General features: G+C 34.8%; 1 pseudogene; it reads right to left on the reverse strand.

Moving 5' to 3' along the window:
- Nucleotides 1–2478: 2478 nt before the first annotated feature.
- Nucleotides 2479–6239, reverse strand: LOC128861327 (V-type proton ATPase catalytic subunit A-like; annotated as a pseudogene).
- Nucleotides 6240–23003: the final 16764 nt, after the last annotated feature.

The following is a 23003-nucleotide window of genomic DNA, read 5'->3' on the forward strand; positions in this document are numbered from 1 at the left end:
GTTAGAAGTTCAATTGCAAAATGGATTTTTCGGCAGAAAAATTTTATGGACTGACATATTTTATGGCATTACATATTTTATGGAAAGAGATATATATGTTATGAATTAAAATGCTACTTGAATTTTTGACAGAGATATTTTATGGACTTTATGGACAGACATATTTTATGGTATTGCATATTTTACGGAAAGACATACTGTTATAAGTTAAAATGCTACATGGATATTTTGACAGAAATATTTTATGGACCGACATATTTTATGGCATTACATATTTTATGGTAAGACATACATCTGTTATGAGTTAAAATGTTACAAGAATTTTTGACAGAGATATTTTATGGAACTGACATATTTTATGGTATTGCATATTTTACGGAGAGACATACTGTTATAAGTTAAAATGCTACATGGATATTTTGAAAGAAATATTTTATGGACTGACATATTTTATGGTATTGCATATTTTATGGAAAGACATACATCTGTTATGAGTTAATTGCTGTATGGACTTTTTGACAGAAATATGGTATGGACTCTACACATATTTTATGGTCTGACATATTTTATGGACTGATATATGTTATGAACTGGCATATTTTATAGTATGCCATATTTTATGGAAAGACATACATGCATTTGTTATGAGTTAATATGATGCCTGAATTTCTTCAACTGATATATTTTATGGACTGACATATTTTATGGAAAGACATACATCTGTTATGAGTTAAATTGCTGTATAGTTTTTTTGACAGAAATATGGTATGGACTCTACACATATTTTATAGACCGACATATTTCATGCACTGATATATTTTATGGAAAGACATTTTGGACGGGCTGACAAGCATAAGTTGGCATATCACCTTGCTCAGAAAGTTCCCGCAGCAACCGCCAGGCAACGCTCTCAGTCAACTGATTTAAGTTCTGTTCCTTTTTGTTGTTTTGTTAGGTCGCCGGTTCTGAGATTACCATTCCTACTATTCGCCATTTATCGCCATTCCTTGGCATTTGTAAAAGTTACGGCGTTTTGAGTAAATCTACCTCAACTCTTCTTTTCGATTCTCTACAGTTGTAAAAATGGATTTGATTTTGCCAACGAGTTTGTATTAAATTTTGCGTTTAAAATTGTTTCAGTGGTGCAAAAACTTATCGAAATGTCGGGAAACTGTTTCGGTAATGATACATAAATACTCTGAAGAAAACAGCCGTTTATGAAAAGAATGAACACGTCAGAAGAGATCATGACTCCGTCGAGTATGACGAACGTACTGGCAGGCCGTCGACAACGAAAATTGTAAGGGAAAATGCAGTTACAAACGCTCCGGCTCTGAAAGTATTCGATGCGGTACCAGCTGGTGGTAGCAGAGGAAGAGGAAGGCCTACTCTGAGTTGGAAAGATCAGGTGGAGAAGGACTTGGCTGCACTTGGTGTGTCCAATTGGCGCCGGTTAGCACGAGAAAGAAACGACTGGCGCGCTTTGTTAAACTCGGCCAAAATCGTGTAAGCGGTTATCGCGCCAATTAAGAAGAAGGCGAATTGGTTTTGTGCGATGTTGCTGCAAAAAATAAATCAAATATTCCCAAGACTGTCAGAACCGGTTCTACCTACCGCACCCACCGGAATGACTAAGGTTATTTTCGACCAAAGGCTGCCGCCCCTGCAAACTAGTCCCGCCTAGTACGCTGAGGTTCACGCCACACTGAAATGTATATAAAGCCTAGAACTGTCAAGTCAACACCAAACTCCAAAAACTGTTTTTCTGCTACAAAAATAACAATGACATTAAACAAATTTAAAAAAAAGGTAGATGAGAAGTGGTGAGCCACTCGAAAATTAACTTTTTTAAATTGATTACATTTTGGGCGGAATTCGTCAATTGTAAGAAAATCGTTTTGCTTGTTTGTTTTTTAGGTTTTCAATGTATTGCCGCATATATTCGATCTTTGCAAATTTTAAATTGCATGAACCCACAAAGCTTCTCACAATTTCACACATAATTAGCGGTAATTAAAGCATTCGTTGGCGCATTAGCAGCGGTAATCGAAGTTCATGTAGGATTTCTAGCTACACATTTACAAATTTTATTTTTGCTTTTTAGAATGTGAGCGCATGCACACCGCTGCGGGAATTCAGAAAGGTAAAAGGTAGAGTTATAAAACAAATGCCACGATTTGGGAATTAAGCACTTAAATACTTAACTTTTTTCTGCTAAATATAGTGAACATAAAAGCCCAGCAGCAGTTGAGCCAAAGTGTGAATGTATCCATAATTCTAAATGATTTAGTAAACATGCATTTTAAGCGGAATTTCACATTTGAGTGGCTAACATTTTTATGTGTTCCATGGACTTACGAACTAGAGTTTTATTTTTATCCTACAATTAGCAGCATGTTTTACATCAAGATGTTAGCTTAAGAATAGCCATTTAAATCATTTAAATGTCTATTCTTTCTTTTTGTTTTTTTTGTGTGTGTGTATTTATCCAAAATAAGTACGCGTATTTATACTAAAAGCTGAATCCTTCACGATTGCTTCGCAGCTGCACTCTATAGGCTCTAGTATTTACAAGCGGACAAGTAAAGCGTAAAAATAAATTTGAAATTTGAAAGGAAGGCCAGCAAGCGTACACTTTTGTTCGTGGTGCCAGATGTGGGGATTGCGGCGCATTTTGGGCGCAGGTTTTTTCGTTTGGGGATTTTTGTTTGATTTAAAAATGTTCATATTGGAATTAAAATATCTATATACATATATACATATGTATTTTGCTTGCTAATTTTATAAATTTCTCGAATTTCTTTGCACATATTCCAAATCTTCACATTTTCGCGGTATTTTTATAAACTTTTTCCAGGGTTGTAACAACAATGTAGCAATTAATGTTAGCTGGAAGCTGCTAAGTTCGGGTCTGCATCTGGAAATAATTTTTTTTAGCTCCATCACGCAGGCTGTTATAAACATCTCAGAATTGTATTACGAGGGGTGCCTTGTATATGTCGGGATTTGGCAACCATGGTGTTGCAATCTGGCAACTGACAGCTGTGTCGCAAAGTTTGATATTTTTTGAATTTTACGTACTCAGAACGTTTTGAAATACCAGCGCTATTTGTGTTGTTTACAGTAACTTAAAAGATTCATCTCGGTCCAAAAATGGAATTAAATCGTGAACATTTTCGTGCGATTATTTTTTACAACTTTCGACGTGGATTAACTCAGCAACATTGCATGGATGAACTTAATTCATTTTTTGGCGATGAAGCAGCTCCATCAAGGACCAGTGTTTATCGATGGTATGGTGAATTCAATCGTGGTCGTAGTTCACTCCAAGACGAATTTCGAGAAAGTCGTCCAAAATCAGTTGTTGTTCCGAAAACCTTGGATGCTGTGCGCGAACTGATATTGCAAGATCGTCAGGTGACCTATCGTGAGATTGAGACAATCTTAGGCATTAGTGGGACTAGCATACATTCAATATTGCATAAACATTTGACTGTCAAAAAAATTTGTTCGCGTTGGATCCCACACAGTTTGTCAATCGCTCAAAAAAAGGCTCGTGTCGATTGGTCGAAGGAAATGCTCAAAAAATACGATCACGGGGCTTCGAAACACGTCTATGACATCGTGACAGGTGATGAATCATGGATTTACGCGTATGAGCCCGAAAGTAAACAGCAGTCGACTGTATAGGTGTTTCAAGATGAGCCAAATCCAACAAAAGTTGTTTGCGCACGAAGCACTTCCAAGCAAATGGTCGCCTGTTTTTTCGGAAAAACTGGACATGTCGCAACCGTACCACTAGAACAACGCAGAACAGTAAATTCTGAGTGGTACACAACCATTTGTTTGCCAGTTGTCTTCCAAGAAATTAGGAAAACCAATCGCCAAAAACGGATCACTCTTCACCAGGACAATGCGACCTCTCACACATCGGCTCAAACAACTGCATCTTTGAGCACTCAGAACATCGAATTAATGGGTCATCCACCGTATAGTCCTGACTTGGCACCGAATGACTTTGTTTATTCCCGTACGTAAAAAACAAACTGAGAGGTCAACGTTTTTCGACACCTGAAGAAGCGGTTGCGGCATTCAGAATGCATGTTTTGGAGGTACCTCATTCAGAGTGGCAAAAGTACTTCGACAATTGGTTCAAACGCATGCAAAAGTGTATAGATCTTCATGGAGAATATTTTGAAAAACAATAAAGTGATTTTCGATGATTGAAATTTGTTTTTGCTCTCTAATCCCGACATATAAAAGGCACCCCTCGTATCGATGTTGTCAGCAGTTGTCGTCGTTTCGTCTGTAGCTGCAGGATTTTGGTGTCCTTAGGGATTTTGGTTTTGTACTCATTTCGTTTCAGACTACAGGATTATAATATATATATATATGTATAGATATATTATTTCTGAGTAAATGCGATTTAGAAAAAAATCCCCTTTTTGGGTATAACTACGACCTGTTATGAGATAAGCTACACATTCTGGCAACGCTGGTTTCCGTTGTCCATTGCATGTTGTGCATTCTCACATCTGTACATAAGTATTTATGCATGAACATAGAGTATCTTGCAACAAAAGCTACAGTTACTGTCACACTAGAATGCCACATGGCACATTCACTTCGGAAATCAGCCTGTAGCGGCGGGACAAGTAAAAAAAATTAAATAAAAATAAATTAACCGCGCACAGTTTACTCAGCAAGTTGGCTTTGTTGCTTGTTGCACTGCAGCGATTGGGGGTGTCAGATACTTTGTTGTTGGCACAACAAAACTTCAAGACAATGCGGCATACCGGCAAATAAATTAAAAGGCATTTACTACAAATAAATCTGTAAGTAAACATAGTGAGCTATAGGCAACAAAAACAAAAACACTTGAAGACAACGTGGAAGTTGTCGCCGCCAATGTACGATAAAAATGCGCCGGGGAAAAATATGCGATGTGTTAAATGAAATTATTGGAAACAAGTAAAGAAATTGAAGTCCACATGTATGTACATATATGTATATGTATGTGTGAGTATGTATGTATGCATGTATGTATGTATGTATGCATATATGTATGTATGTATGTGCGTATGTATATGAATATACGAAGTACTTACGGGGTATACCATACCTGCTTCTTGTTTACTAAATTATTGTATGAGGTCTATTGATTATTTTCGCAGTAAATAAAGTAAGGCCTTGGCATTGTTTTTTCATGTTGCGCATTCTTTAAAGATCAAGAGTGTATTCTGGACAGAATTCATTTGAAGCCATTACAGTTACTTAAACCGCTGCGTACTGAAGCTTTATCCTTTTTTTTTGTATAATTTTTGGCACGAGAAATACGAATATGAAATCGGATTAGCCGAAATGTTAGGTGTGACAATTCAAAGGATGCCTGCTTAGCTAACTAACTCCGGTTTTTATTTCACTAATCGATACTGAATGTTGGAGGTATTGGCGACAAGAGCGGTACGCTTCATGATGGACTCGGTGACACCGTCAATTTCAACAGACAATTCGGGGAAATCGTGCAATACATAGTGTGTTTGGTGATCTCACCATCGAATTCTGTTTCCAAAACGACATCATCGATGTGGTAGTTGCCCGATGGCGCAATGTAACGCACGGTACCCTTGGTACGTGGATTCACGATCATCTTGTGTTTCACCAATGTGTTTTCGTGCACAATACCGTAAAGATCTCCACCGGTTATGTGCGAACCAACTTTAACTGTGAGTGGGTTGAATTCCCATGCTTGAGTACGTGACAAGCTGGGCACGTTCACATCCTTTGGAATATAGATGGATTGAGTCAATTCGTTAATGTCCTTCAATGGACTTTGGATACCATCAAAAATGCTGCCCATAATACCGGGACCTAACTCGACGGACAATGGTTTGCCAGTACGCAACACGGGATCACCAACAGTTACACCAGAGGTTTCTTCGAATACTTGAATGGTGGCCTTCCAGACGAATAATTTCACCGACCAATTCGTAGAAACCGACACACACCAACTCGTACATAGCAGAGCAAGCCATACGTTCGGCTGTGACGACAGGACCGGATACGGTGAAAACACGGCCATATTTGCCCTCGCTATCCTCATCATCGAAGTGCTTTAGGTTGGACATTGTGGTTTGTTTAGATGTTCGATTTTTTGTTATAGAAATATTTACGCGAACGTTGCGCTTCTCCAGCAGAACAAGACCAACTGAATCTAGGTGAAAGCAAAATTACAATAATAAAAACATTTTTCTAATAGCGGTCGCCCCTCGGCAGGCAATAGCAAACCTCCGAGTGTATTTCTGCCATGAAAAAGCTCCTCAGCTTGAAACTGTAGGTCCCTCCATTTGTGGAGCAACATCAAGACGCACACCACAAATAGGAGGAGGAGCTCGGCCAAACACCTAACAGAAGTGTACGCGCCAATTATTTATTTATTTTTTTATTTTTAATCGATACTGAATTGTCAAAATGCATACACCATTATGAAACTATGCAGGAATTATACCATGTTTTTGAAAATGGCGTGTAAGATTAAAAAAACGACGAAAGTTATCGTTTCAAACCGATAATCTATATAAAGATAATTAAAATGCGCAACTAATTAACTAACAAAATGCAAAAAACTAATCAATTTTTTAATGTTATTTAACACCTTTTTTGAAAGAAAGCGAAAAAAGCACTTTTTTCAATAATTAATTGTGTGTTCATTTTTTCATATTTTTATACAAGTCTATTATGTGTGGGAAAGCCTTCTGAATAAGACAATATTTTTCTTTTGTGTTTCAGGTGAAAACTACGACCGCAATCTTAAACGCCGTTTTACTAGCGCGCAACGAGAAGCTGTGCGAGATCCCTCATATGTGCGCCATTTTGTTTTTTTTATTTATGTTAAAAAATAGTTTATTACTCTTCCATCATGCCTTCAAATAAATGCAAAAGATTATTCCTGTGTGTCGCTTTTTTCGCCTCGAAAAAAAAATTGAGAAAAAACTCCTTTTTTTGAAGCCACTGATAAGAGGCCCGCCTTAAAGCCTGTAGTTGCCATAAGATTTTCCATGTCATAATGTTCGTCTGTTTCCTGTGATATCTTCTTTCTTTTAAAATTTTGTAAGCCTTGGAAGGTTAACTATTTAACTCTCTAATATCCAACCCGAACTAAATCGAAAACAATTTTTTGTGGAGTAAAATTCCTGGAAGACAAAGTTAATTAAAATTTATTTTGTTGTAATAAATTGTGTTCTTTACTATTTTAATTAATTTTTTTAATAATTTTTTGCTGTCATAATTTTTGTTTTTATGTAATAAATTTCGCTCTTTAATATTTTTATTAACTTTTTCAATAATTTTTTTATTAATTTGTTGCTGTTATAACTTTTTTAAGTACTTTTTAACATTAATAATTTTATTAATTTTTTTAATAATTGTTTACTCCCTTAATTTTTTGCTTTCATAATTTTTATTTTTTTATTTTTTTGGCTTTGTTTTTATTATTATTTTTTAATTAATTAATTTATTTTTTTTTTAAGTTTTCATTTACAGCGGTAAAATTTTACAGTTGCAGATACTATTTTTTAAATAAAATTATATTTGAGCTAAATCTCTTTAAAAAATTTTGTTATAAAATAGCTTTTATTTGAAAAAAAAAGCTAATAAACAATTAAAAAGGAATACAACAGACAAAGAAGAAGTTGCTATATTCGTCGGTTTTCTGTGATGTCTTTTCTTTCTTTTATAATTTTTGACGCTTCGGAAGGTTAACTCTCTAATTTCCAAACCGAACAAAATCGAAAACAATTGTTTGTGGAGTAAAATTTCTGGAAGGCAATAAGTAAAAAATTAAGTTTTATGTTAATTGAAATTTGTTTTGTGTAAAAAAATTTGTTTTTAGTACCTTTTGTAACTTTTTTAATAATTTTTTGGTTTCATAAATTTTTTTTAAGAGTTTTTTGTTGTTTTCATAATTTTTTTTTTTTTAATTTTAACAAAATTTTTTTTGTTAATTTTTTTAAATTTTCTTTAAATTTTTTTAAACCTTCTTTTAATTTTCTTTAATTTTTTGTTGATCTTCTTTAATTTTTTGTTTAATGTTCTTTTACATTTTTTTAAATTTTCTTTATATTTTTTTTTAATTTTCTTTAAAGTTTTTTTTTTAATTTTCTTTTAAGTTTTTTTTTTAATTTTCTTAATATTGTTTTCTTTTAATTTTTTTTAATTGTTTTCTTCATTTTCTTTTAAATTTTGTTTAATTTAAAAAAAAAATTTTTCAAACTTTCTTTAAAATTTTTTTTAAATTTTCTTTACCTGTTTTTTTAAGTTTTTACCGCGAAAAATTTTACAGATGTAAAGACTATATCGGCGTCGCAGCCAAATAGGTTGATTCGTGACTATTATTCGAGAGTGTGTAGGTTCTTATCTCCGTGAAACAGCAAAATGATAGAAAACATTTTTTTTTAATAGCAAACGCCACTCGGCGGGCAAACCTTGGAATGTGTTTCTACCAGCTCTTCATAAAAATCATTTTCCATTCAGAGTCACCTTGAAACTGTAGATCCCTCTATTTGTGGAACAACATCAAGACGCGCGCCACGAAATAGGAAGAGGAGCTCGGCCAAACACCTCACAGAAGTGTGCGCACCAATTATTAAAAACGAATCTTTAAACTAAATCGCTTTAGAAATTTTAATTATAAGATAGCTTTTATTGCTTGAGAAGCTTATAAACAATTGAAAAAAAAAACAATTATTTTATTTTATTTACTTAATATTGACAGTTTTCGATTCAATTCCCAAGTATCCCAACTTTCAATACAGAAAGTACTCTTTAAAAGAAAAATTGGATATCTTTCAATTAAAATGTAGGTGTCAGGCAATGAAACATAAGACTTCTTTATTACGATAAAATCATTAAGGATTAAAAAATGTTTGGATATATCAAACTCTCGTCATCTGTAGGCGGCACTGGGAATTTAGGGTTAACCCTTGGTGTTAAGATGTTGATGCCCTTAAAGTCGCGAACGTACGTTTTATTTAATTCATTTTTAATTTTTCATACAAAAACCATACAACTTAAAGCTTCAAACATTGTACAAAATTAAAAAAAGCTTAAGGAATTCTAACCAAATTTTCAAACTTTCAATGAGAATTTTTAGAAAAAGTCTGGGTACGCAGTTTTGCAGCGATTGTGAAGTGGACCAAAATCGCGTTAGTTTTTAACTTTTTTATTTGCTGACCGCCTAATGCATTTTCTGCAAATAGAAGACTATGAGTATGCATTATATGGAAGGGAAAAAAAACAATTTCAGGAAATTTTAATAATAGCCCCATGGCCAATTCGCATAGAGGGAATATCTAAAATTGCTTTTAAAAATGCAAATAAATAAGCAAAATAAAAAAACTTAGGCAACGGATAAAAGCGGGAGCGCTGCTCGTGAATGCTAAGATTCACGATTCAAGTTGTCTAAGAATTTACATATGAAGGCTAGCGCAGCTGTTATGGAATTTTTCCCGACCAAGCAGAAATGTTAGATGCACTTTTAAACAGGTGCTGTGGATGCCTATGCCGTCTTTCTTGGCTTTCTTCGTGGCTTGGATATGTCTTTTTGGGCTCTGCCTGTTTATATAGCTACACGTTGTCTACGTCAGTACCTACTTTGAGTTCATTGCGGAGTTAGCAATGCAGTAAAAGGCGCTGGTGCCACTTGTTTTGCCGTCATTACTCTCGCAAGCATCCTGAAAAGAGCAGAGCTTGAGTCACAAGCCCTATTGAAATCAGATGGGCTGGGGATATTTTTGATAATGTAATATCAAACAGAAACCATTTCCTTTTCGTAGTACTGCTGCGGAAAATTTGCTTTGGAAAAACTTGCATGCAAGCAATTTAAGCAGAGCTCTGCAATTATAACCATATTGCGGTAATTGAGACCAAGAACGAACGTTCGCTATCTGCTGTAAACATGACGCCACTTCAATTAATTATATGTACATACATAAGTGCATATACATACAGTTCAATAAATATATTTAGCGCATACAGGGTGGTCCATCCGCCATTTCGAATTTGAACTGTCTATGCCTTTGAGTTCGGCGACTAAACTAACATTCGTGATGTGTCAGAAATTTAGCTTATGATTCGATTTTTACAAAACTATATTAGATTTTACAAATGTTGAGAAATATTGGAAACATATAATATTTCTCAAGTTTTTTGCCAATAAATCATCTTTTCAGATGAAGCTCATTGTGACATCGGCGCTGGTAGCTTAATATATCCCTGCCAAATACCCCAAGCCACATCTGAGCGAAGGCTGGTTAGATGCACAGAAAGTGGTCTGCCGTCTCATCCTTCTCTCTACATGCTAAGCAGAGTGCACTGTCTGAGATGCCCACCTTTTCCATGTGCTTTGCCCATAGAAAGTGGACCGTCATCAGTTGAACCAGCTGCCTACAGTCCCTTCTGCTTAATGACAGGAGGATCTGTGATAGTCGGTCGGACATGACAGACAACATCAAGTCCATTTCCAGCCTCCCTCAGACTACCAAGCTCGTTTGTGCATTGAAGTAGCTTGTTTGCTAACCGTGGCTTTGATGGCTGCAGAAAAGAGTGGCAGAGCGGGCTCCGGGCTAAAGAAGTTGGCCTCTGAGCCCATCTATCCTAGCTAAATTGTCAAAGATATCGTTACCTGCGATATCCACCTGCCCCGAGACCCATGTTAGCATCTGCCGACATATTTCAGCCTGAATTTACAGAACTCAACTACCCTTGAAGTGGTTGGAGGCCTGTCTAAGGCCATGAGCGTAGCTTTACTCTCGCTGAAAACTCATACGGATTTGATTCTCCATCTGTTTTCCACAACAAAGTTTATTGCTTATTGAATAGCATACACCTCCGCTTGAAGCACAGGTGCGTACATTCCAAGAGCAAAGTGCGGTTTGGTCCTCTTGATTCCACATAGGCGCCAGAGCCGGAACCGTGCTCGGTCAGGGAGCCATAAAACAAAAAATTAATTCGCCTTGTTATATTCTGAGCTGACAGCTACATGGACACAGCGAAAAAACGAAACAAATCAGCTGATTTACCAACACCCCCTTTAATAGAATCGCCTTGGTTTGACCACAGTTGAGCCTCTGGCAGCACCCTACTGTATCTCTTCTCAAGCACGACTCCTGGCGGCATGGAGAGGGCATTGGATCGAAATCCATGCTTTCTCTGTTGTCCAATGCCGGACAGCGGCCGTACCGATTCACATTGTGCTTCAGCCTGCAAATGGCCTTCAGGGCCTCTCCTTGGTTGAAAATATCAAGTAGTGGTAGACTAACCAGAGCATCTAATGCCTGGCCTGAAGTAGTCGGGAAAGCACCGGTGCAACAGATGACTACATTACATTATAGTCTCGATAAGGTGCTCCTGACTTCCATGAGAGAGAGAGAGAGAGAGAGAGAGAGAGAGAGAGATCCAGACCACTGATGCATAGGTGATAATCTTATCATAATCTGATTGATAATCTCGTCATAGTATCCTGCTAAGAGAAAGACCCCACGGTTTCCCAAATACACCTTTGCACTGTCGAAAGGTTGTCACGCACCGGCTCATCCGGCTAGAGCATTCGCCTATTATTGCTGGTATTGAGCGTAGCATTGAATTTCAAACGCTAGTTGACCCACCCTGTACATGCATAAGTTTGTGTGGGTGAACGTGGCGACGGAGTAGAACCGAAAAATGAACAATCCACCACACGCGTATGAGATATCGACAATAAGATACGAACTCATTGCCTTCAAGCAATTGTCAACATGGACAGCGACAACAGAAATAGCGGCGGCAACAATGGCGACAGCAATAAGCAACAAGCGTGGCAAGAACTGGCAGCATGCAATAAATTACGAGCAAAGAAAAAAGCACGCAAACAAATACCAACATAAAGAAAATCAATATAACTTTAAAGCATTTATTTATTATTACGATTTTCAGTGCAAGGCAATTGGATAGCGATAACAATAACAAAAAAGTCAATGAGAGGAAGGCCAGGGAGCAAAAATCTGTCAGCTCGATTTTCCAACATTTTTTCTGCTTTCGTTGATGGCGCTACAACTATGACAACAAAGCGACCCAGCATGCAGATGGCTGAATAATTTGTTTGCATTCTTAAAAAACAAAAAAACAAAAAAAACAGTCAATATTTATTCAAAGCTCGTAATTATGCAATTTTATTTACACAAATGGGAATGTAAAATGCTTGAATGGGCATTGGTACAATAACAGCAATAAAGGTATTAAACAATTTGCCCGAATAACAAAAAATAAAATAATAGCAAAACGAAATTACTGTTATTAATTGAATATGGCTTTTTTTATATCAAAAGGTTTAATAATCCTTTGTTGAACTCGACATCAATTATTAATTAATTTATATGATATTTTCGTCGCAGAGTGGCCGTGTTGGCTATGCGTGACTACCATAGGGTTGGTCGCGCGTTCGGTGGCCACTGTGGAATTATAAACTAAATTATGGAAAACTTTTTTTTGAAGTTGTAAAAGACATTTAGCAAAGCTTGTGTGTAATGAAAAAGCTTCTAAAGGTCGTCTATCCATTTGTGAAATAATTTTAAGAAGCACGAAAGAAAATTGGTGCGAAAGGACGGCCAAACACTTCACAAAGTATATCTACATCAATGGTGTATAAGAATATTTATCTTTGATTCTTGTTTCACTGAAAAAGTACAATAATTATATCTGGTTGAAAATATTTTAAGGCCCTCGCCTCATTTGAAATTTTGTTTTTGGGTGTTTCTTTGAAAGCGTGTAAAATAGAAACAAAAAACTATTTTTTATTTTTGATTTCAGCATTTTATTTTAAATATAAATATATTTTTTTTTGGCATACGAGGTTTGTTCAAGAAGTTGTCAGCCTTCAAAAATGGTCTTTCAAAAAAATGTATGTCGCTGGCGATACGGATTCCGGGACCCACAAGTGTCTGAAATCAAAAAGGTTCTTATTCAGTATGAATGTTGTTATCCTGTGAACTGCGACCTTTAAAGAAAATTTTACAAAATACCGGGCGTTCAAATATGAAAAACCGATTTTTTTACCCCTTTTTTACATTAAAGGTCCGAAAAAATACTACAAATTCTACATCATTTAAATTTTATTTCATCAACATCGGTTCAGTAGAACCGACTATATCTGTGTTCATTGTCCAAGTGAAGACCATTTTTTGAAGCTTGACAACTTCTTAAACAGACCTCGTATGGGCAAACACAAAATTTTATTTTTTAACAACAAATCAAGAAATAAAATACTGAAAACAAAAATAACAAATCGTTTTTCGTTTCCGTTTTACACGCTTTTAAAGAAGCACCCAAAAAACACCATTTCAAACGAGGCGAGGACCTTAACCCTTTCATGGGCGATAGAACTTATACACTAGGGCGGGTCGATTTAAAAATCGGTCATTGCTCTGTGAAAATCGTATTCTAAGGATCAAAATAAGAAACTTTGCCGAAGGAACCATACCTCTAAAACGAATTCTGATGTCCCCCCATTTTGGGTCGAACGAAAAATCCCACTTTGACCCATTTAGAGTGCTCCAATCGAGTCCAGATGTATGACCGACCCCCACTAACTTTGGACGGCCGATCCTCCCATGCCAGTGGCATACCCCCTGGAACTCCCCTGGGGGGTTCGCCATACAATCATTTCAAAATATCACCATTTTTGGCCTTTACATGAGAAAAAAAAACTAAAAAGTTCGACCCAAATTGGGGGACATCAGAATTCGTTTTAGAGATATGGTTCCTTCGGCAAAGTTTCTTATTTTGATCCCTAGAATATGATTTTCACAGAGCAATGGTCCATTTTTTTGCCTCCCCACCGGGAGGCCTCGACCCGGCCTATTATACACCCATTGGCAGGTGCTTGAAACGCCATACTTTCAACAGTTTTGATTACTTTTCTCTTGTCTTTTTAATTTTAACTATATTTTTATGAAAATGTAGTTCTGTCGACAATAAATATAAGTAAATAAAAGTCTCGAGCTTCGTACGAGATTTATAAAAATTTTAGAAATTTTCAGAAAAAAAAAATTCGGGTACGCAGTTTTATAGCCCATTAAATTTCTAGCATAACAAAGTGCGAGAAGTGGCTCAAAACTTTCGTTGATTTTTTATAAATTTTTTCGCTGTCGGTATTGAGCATTTTCTCCATATAAAAAAATTTCGAGCATTCCAATTAAAAATTCCATTCTTTTAGATGCCAATTCGAATTTTTGATTCCGGATTATATTGGTTTTGAGATTTGTTGTAGTAGCAAAAACATTTCCCATACATGTACGGGGAGTACTGCTGGAGCGACAGTCCTTGGCCGGATAGATAGTAAATCCGGGGCGTTCCGGTAACGTAGAACCAACTGTCGGGGGAACGTGACGATCGCCGTCTTCCATATTGGTTCCGAAATTTAGAATTTTTCAATTCCAATCACAGATTTGAGTTCAGCAGCCTTAAGAGCTTCAGCAATCGAGATATTTCAGATTAGCAAAATAGTTAATCACAAAAAATTTAAGCTGAAATTATTAATGTCTACATTGATTTCGGAATATATATGCACACGGGTCGCAGATGGATGAAACAGTGGGAACAGTTACGTTAAGTCTCAAACTTTCTAATGCAAGGGGCCCAATGTTTTTCATCCTGAAAACGGCAAATGTCTTTATGGAACCGGAAGTCATCTGTAGTTTTTCAACTTCCAGATGTAAAATTACTATTCATACATATCGACAATACAGTGCGAAATTAGTACGGAGGAGCAAGAGGAACTCAGACAGGCGGAACTATATTAAATAGCTTGCGGAGAAAGGCCATTAGCGGGTTAGGTACGCTAACATTAGGTTGCTCAATGTTTACCGAATTAATCGAAATCCACTGCGTTTTCGCATGCGTTGTTTAAGTAATTTAACTGAAATACCATTGATTTTCCTCTAGATAAGCCGGTTTTCTGGAGACATCTAAGCAATTTTTGTGCAAATCGCCGATTGCTTTTACCAGGCAGAAACATTGTTGAAACATTTTAGCTTCCGCTAAGCGTTAGAAATTTGTTTACCAAGAACCTTTTAGCATTCATTAGAGCTGTTCAGCCCAGTAGACAGTTTCAGTAAGCTTGTTCATTTGGACAGCCTCATTTAACCCCTTCCTTTTTCTTCTTCTGCTTCTTCTTTTCTTAATTGGCTGATTTTAACAAATCGCGCCAGTCGTTTCTTTGTCGTGCTAACCGGCGCCAGTTGTGAAGTCCTTCTCCACCTCTTCCTCTGCTACCACCAGCTCATACCGCATCGAATACTTTTAGAGCCGGAGCGTTTGTATCCATTCGGACGAGATGACCCAGCCAGCGTAGCCGCTGGATCTTTATTCGCTGCGCTATGTCCATGTCATCGTAAATCTCATACAACTCATCGTTCCATCGCCCGCGATCTTCGCCGTCGCTAACGTGGAAGGAACCAAAAATCTTCTGCAGAATCTTTCTCTCAAGCACTCCAAGCGACGCTTTATCAGACCCCTTTTAGGCACGTATTTAATTGGTAATATCCAGATATACATTTTTTTAATCCATTTTTCTTGTGAATGCCTCGCTGGAACAAAGGAAAAGGTTTTCTAAGTCAAACGAAATCTTTCTTTTAATTTATCAAGAAAATAAGTCGGCTTTCATCGACAATAGGAATTAAATGGAACTTCATCTGAAGAATAAGCTACATGACGCAATTTTCCCGCTAAGTGTCTTTATTATTTTCTTGCCGGGCTCTGCTCGATGTTTTTGCTCTGTGATACACATTTTTCGGGCAAAACATAATTCAATTCATTTATGATCAATTCAATTCACCTGATCTGTGAGTCAGCTATTGCTGCTACAATCTGAATTAATCTGAATAATTCTTTTTTAATGCTTTGCGTGTTGTGAAGCACTTTAAATTATTGATTTAAATGCTGCAACAGCAGTTTACCGCACTGTAATGCTGCCAGCGATTTGCACAACATTTTCAGCATTTTTTATTTTACCCCTTGCAATACTACACTGCAACATTTTGAACGTCTGCCCAAACGCTTAAAAGCTTCTTCTCATACCTAAATCCGAGCAATGCGAAGCAAAGCCTTAAAAAGAATGAATCGTTGACTGTAGCAAACGAAAAAAATGCTGCCTAACTTGGACCATTTCCCAATCGCAATGCAGCAACAATCGGTTTTAAAGTAGATACATTTTCATAGTACAGAATATGTGCATTATACAAGGTGGCACAAAATTAATCATCCAGTATTGTTTTTGAATAACTTTTTTACTAAATAAGAACAAAGATTTTGAGTGGTGAAAATATTTATTTTACTCCTTTCGCGCTTGTTTGTTTGTATACTGCAGCTGTCGAGTTCACAAGGGTCAAATATGATTGACATACGACGCCATTTCCTAAAAAATATAATTCTTACGATAGGATGATTAATTTTGCGCCACCTTTTATATGTATGAAAATTAAGTTCAAATAGAAAAGTATTTGTATTAATCATCGAGAAGCCAGAAAATGGATTGAAAAGGAAGGAATTAAAAAAATCACGCCTTTTATTATTATTATTTTATTTTTTCGGCCTCGGTAGTCTAGTGTAAGTGCACTAGCATGCCATCCCAGAGGTTGTCGGTTCACAGCCTACGTAAACACGGTCCTCGCACCTTTCCAAACTTACCTACTTTTCTAGTTGCTAAAACAAAAAAATTACATTCCTCAACCCCAAAAACCTTATCCTTCCAATTCTTACTCCCGCACAAAAAGTCAGCGCCTTACTTGCATTGTGGCTGCTAAAATAAAGAAAAGGAAGCGGACAATCGCGATAATAGCGCAGGCGCACCAAATTTAGCGAAGTCCTCACCATCTGTGTGATCCTTCTGGCAGAAAAATTTTAAACACAGATGGCGCTCCAAGCAATAAAGAAGTCGTTGTTCCTAAGCAACGACAGAGGGGCATTCCCACTGTTGTTGTTGTTGTAGCAGTATCTTCGCCCTGTCAGTGTAGTGTAATTACCGGTCGTCTTCGTCTAGCTCATCTAACGGTAGGCCCAGGAAACTGGCAGTTTCGACGGGTTGGGTCCAGAGGGAGAGAGGTGTTAGATGAGAGGGTTTGATGGGGCATGTGAAGAGGTGGTTAGTGTCGTGCGGGGTACCTTCACATGCTGGGCATATGTTTAGTATGTCGGGGTCGATTCTGGATAGGTAGGAGTTTAACCTGCTACAATATCCAGAACGTAATTGTGCCAAGATTACGCGGGACTCTCGAGGAAGCTGGAGCTCTTCGTCTGCATTCCCATGGCAGCCGGTTCTACGTTACCGGAATGACTCGGGTTTTTATTCCCGACCAAGGGCTGCCACCCCAGTATACTAGCCCTGTCTAGTGTACCGTATTTTACCCTGGACATTCCCACTAATTAGGACTGGTAGCGGCAGGCTAATCACCTAACCTGCCAGAAAGCAAAATAGATTAACGAAACCAACGGAAGACAGAGTCTTGTTGAGGCCTTATACTCCCGAGTGGAGTGAACAAGAAAAAAAAAATTTACTTTTAAATTAATATAAAACTGATTAATAACGATTAATTTCAACTAATATAATTGTAGTCCGATTTTAGAATAGTGCATTCTTGCGTAAGCTGTACGGAGGATAAAGTGGAATCATGTCTGCATTTTCTCCTTACAGGCCCTGCTGCCTTGACTCTCACTCCTTTGTTACGCCTATTGATATATTATATCATATACTATTCTCACGATTCATTTTATCAGCAGCTTGAAGCGGTTAACAAACTGTAACTCAGTCATCGTTCAGTTTTCATCCACACCTAAGCTGCTCCACAACTGCTCAACTTTCCACAGTAACTGCTCAGGATCTCAGACAAAAACAAAAATTGTCAAAACCAACCAGAATTTTTCAAATGGTCACCTGAATCTTTTACTCTGTTATACGACTACTGAATGGGCTTTAAAAAGTTGGAAAATATCATGTATTTTTCTTTGAGATTTAATGAATATTTGAGAATTTTTTGTGAATTTTGTACAAACTTTGGAGCTGTGAGTTTTACGGTTTTTGCTGTAGAATGCATTTTATGCTTTTATAAAAATATAAAAAAAAAATTGTATCCAAAAAAGTTAAAACCTTGTCATTCATCGCGCTCCTATTATTTTGAACACAGTTACGCACATTACGCTGCTACATTCAAAAAAAAAAATGCGGTTTTTAACGGAATTTATAAAAGTGCAGCTAATTTGTTCTAGCTCACGAAAATCTCAATAGTTTTCGGAAATATTTTGGCAGTAGTCTTAAAATAGAAAGAATTTTAAAATTCCCACGGAAAATCAATAGCATTTTTTTTGTTTTTATATGGAGAGTAACGCACCCTAATGTACATAATGCCTATATATTTCCAGCTGGTATGCGTATATACATATGTATATGCATATATATACTTGTTAGCGGGTGTTTGTGTGTTTGCATCAATGAATAGCGGAAAATAATAAAGCTTCTACCATATCTTGTTTGCAAAGCTTGCGTAAAACGTTTCCAAATCCAACTGTAGCGACCTTCATTTATGCATTTATTTTTTGTTTGCATTTTTTATGGGATATCTACATATTTGCCATTCAACTCATCTATGTGCTTTAAATATGTGTTTGTATGTATTTATTTTTACAGTATTTGCGTTTGTTTGAATGACCTGATTTGTTGCTTTTTCCTCTTATAATTTTTGCACGGAAATCGCACGCTAATACTCAAAGTTACAGTTAAGCATTCATGCTCACATCACAAATTCTCCAACAAGGTAAACACTCTTGGGCGAGATACACAGCTACACAGCTACACAGCTATACATACATACACATTTACTGTATATACTAAACATGCTTTTATTTGCGAAATTTCTTTATACATTTCGCGCAAATATGCACGTTAACACTACTACTTCAGGTTTGTGGTTATGTATGTTTATGAGTAGAATTTACATATGAATGTATGTAAGTATGTACGAACTTCATGCCTCTCTTATTATGAGATTCTCATTAATCTTTTGAATTTTTCTTGTGCCATTATCATTTGTAGTATTTAGTTTGAGTTTGTTTAAGCAGCTAGAAAACGCAAACAGCGTGGAAAGCATGAAAACTGGGGAAAAAATAACGGTGGTATTTACGAAACTAGGTAGCATTGCTGTGGTTGGAGGCATTTCGCTTAGTTCGCATTTTACTGGTGCTTAACACCCGCTTAAAGCTTGAGCTGGTGCAGCGCTGCTTTTATTAATCTCTTCGCTTTTCTGGGTTTTAATGCTTTATTCTGGCTTAAAACCAGCCAAGTAATGGCCTTCGAAAATAACTTGTTCGTAACTGCTTATAGCCTTTAATGGAGTATAACTATTATTTGTAACACCCACACATGCTTAAGATAATCTTTAGCCATTGTGAATGGAGTACGAGTGGAAGGCAAGCAATATGTGAAAAGAGAGGTGAGTAATGCCAATAGCCATGAATTGAGAAAAGGCAATTAATAGGGAAAAAATTAAATAGCTTGGGATAAGTTTAAGAAAAATTACAAACAAAAATGTATAAAAAAATGAGAATAAAATGAAAAATTAAAATAAAATAAAACGTAAAATTAAAATAAAATACAATAAATTAAATGGAATAAAGTAAAATAAAATAAAATAAAATAAAATAAAATAAAATAAAATAAAATAAGATAAAATAAAATAAAATAAAACAAAATAAAATAGAATAAAACAAAACAAAATAAATAAAATTAGAAATAGCATAAAATGGAATATAGTAAAATAAAATAAGCCAGCATATAATAATAATAATAACTAAATAAAATTAATTTAATTTAAAAATATAAAATAAAGTGAAAATAAATTAAGATAAAAAATGTAAAGTAAAATGAAATAAATTAAAACATAATTAAAATAAGAATAAACAATAAAATTTAAATAAATTGATTAAAGAAAATTTACAACAACAAATAAAATATATTAAAATAACAAAAGAAATAAAAAGAAAATGAAAAGTAAAAATATAAATTAAAAGTAAAATAAAATAAAAATGAAACAAAATAAACTACATTAAAACAACATCAAATAGAAAAAAGTTAATTAAAATAAGCAATTTTGGCTATAATAAAATATAATACAATACAATATTATAAAATTAAATTTAAAAATACAAAATATAGTGAAAATTAATTAAATAGTGAAAAATGAAATAAAATAAACTGAACTTAAAAATAAAACAAACACCTTTAAATAAAATATATTAAAAAAAAATAATAAAATAAAAATAAAACGAAATTAAAATAAATTTAAAAATATAAAATAAAATAAAACAGTTTCAAACAAAATTCGAAAAAGGTTAAGTAAAATAAAATTAAAATAAATATAATTAAAAAAATAAACCACTTCAAATGAAATATATTAAAATGAAATAAAATTAATATACCTAATATATATAAATTAAAAATTAAATTAAATAAAAATAAAACAAAATCAACTGCATTAAAATAACGTAAAATAAAATAAGCCCACATAAATAAAAATAAAATTAAATTAATTAAAAAAATTAAAATTAAATAAATTCAAATATGATATATAAAATAAGATAAAAATATAGTTAAGTGGAAACTACTTCCGTTACGACCAGACAAATCTGGCCATCCTACAATCTGAAACAGACAAACACCCTTATAAGTCTTTCGAAACACGAACTAAGGCGTATAATATCTCTTATCACCGGCCACTGCCTTTTGGGCGCTCATGCACATCGGCTCGGGGTTGCTCAAAACGACCTGTGCAGATACTGCGAGGTCGAAGATGAGGAAGTATCAAGCAGGCATTTGCTGTGCAGTTGTCCCGGCCTAGCCAGAAGTCGACTCGCTCTTCTAGGCTCTCCAACAATTGACAATCTTTCAGTACTCTCGGACCTGAAAATCGAACCTCTCATTAAATTCTCGAAACGAATTAATCTCTTTGTCCAAAATCTATAATAAAAATCTCGGTTAGGTGGGGAAATCATATAATATAATGAGCTCTAGGGCAACACAACGGACCCAACTTGCGGTCTATGTGGCACACCGATGCGGGGTCACCCTTGAACCAACCAACCAACCATAGTTAAAATAAGATTAAGTTATACAAATTACAAAATTAAATAAATAAATAAAAAATATATAATAAAACCTTCAATAAAATATATTCAAATAAGAATATAAAATTAAAATAAAATTGAATAAAAATATTGTAAAACAAAATAAAGAGCATTAATAAAATAAAAATAAATTGAATTATTGTAAAAAAAATATAAGTATATATTAAAATGAAAATAATAATATTAAAAAGAAAAAAATTAAAAAAAATTAAAAAAATATTAAAAAAAAATTTTTTTTTTTTTTAAATTTAGATAAAACAAAAATAAATAAAACAACACAAATATATAAATATATTTTAACTGCGTGAAAATTAACTGCGAATATTTCAATTTACTATTGTACATATATCATAGATTAAAATGCTGCAATATTCAGCCACCATAGACTTCATACGGCACGTTTTATTGTAAAAAGTAGACAAAAATTTAATTTATTCGATGTAACTCGTAGCTGTGGCGGACATATGCCGGATATTATTGTATATTCATAATACATACACGATACATAACTAAAGACACTAATAAAATCATTTATTTCTTTTTTAAGATGGCGCAAAATTTATCATGCAGTTCTGTTTTTGGATATCTTTTTTACTAAATAAAAAACATGGTTCTGAGTGATAGAAATCTTTATTCTTATCTTTGCCCACTCCAATGCTTACCTGTATGTACTTTTATACTGCAGCTGTCTACATAGTTGATAAGTGTGAAATATGATTGAGGTACGACGCCATTTTCACAAATTACAGATTGGGTGATTAATTTTGCGCCACCTTGTACATGGTGAAAAGTTCCGAACTACTGGATTTTATAATATCCAAAAATACAAAAAGAATCATCAAAAAGGCAAAAAAATATAGCCTTTCCTCTTAAGAGGACCCAGTGGCCTAGAGCGCCATTAAAAATTAAAAACACGATTTTTGAACTTTTCGTGTTTATTACTACATCTATTGAGCATACAAAAAAAATAATTTTTATTTTAAAAACAATATTTATTATTATAAAAATACCGCTGAAAAAAATCGGTCCCGCACGAGGTAGATGATTTAGAGACTTCTACTCATCTAAAACACAAAATTCAAGAAGATTTTTAATCAGCAAAAGCGCAGTTATGGTCGGAAATCGAAAAATAAATTAAAATTCGAAATTTATGGTCGGAAATCGAAAAATAAATTTACAAAATGGCGCGCTTTTGAAAATAAAATTCTTAAAATCGGGTATTTTTTAACTAGTTTTTTGGTGTAAAAAATAGGAAATTATTTAAATAAAATTATGATTCTAGGCCCGACGATGGTCATACATGTTGTGAGCAACATATTCAAATTTCAAGTGATTCAGTTGAATATTTTTTTTCATCCCCTCCGTGCCGTTTGAGGTACAGGAGCGCGCGGACCGCTTTCTGCCTAGTTAATGGGCTGTGGAAGCTATAATTATGGGAATTAACGCATAAAAATTTCACAGTATATTCTTAAAAGACTACACTTTTGAAATATCGAAAAAAACAAAAAATTACAATATTTTTTTTTTTTTTAATTCAAGACCACCGGCTCCCCTTAAGGGCCGGCAGACCATTGCAAACCTTCTCGGAGGTTATTTCTGCCATGAAAAAGTTCCACATAAAATGTATTTATTTGTTAAGGAAATATATAGAAAACAAAAGGTAAACAGATTAGTAGAAATTGATGCTTCACTTGTTGGCAGACGAAATTTAAGTTAATTATATTTACATTTTATCTAAAATCTCGGCATAGACAAACAATATTCCACGGCTATTATAAGAAAGAAGCGTAGCACATAAC

Source organism: Anastrepha ludens, chromosome 4 (assembly GCF_028408465.1).
Source record: "Anastrepha ludens isolate Willacy chromosome 4, idAnaLude1.1, whole genome shotgun sequence".
Lineage (NCBI taxonomy): Eukaryota > Metazoa > Arthropoda > Insecta > Diptera > Tephritidae > Anastrepha > Anastrepha ludens.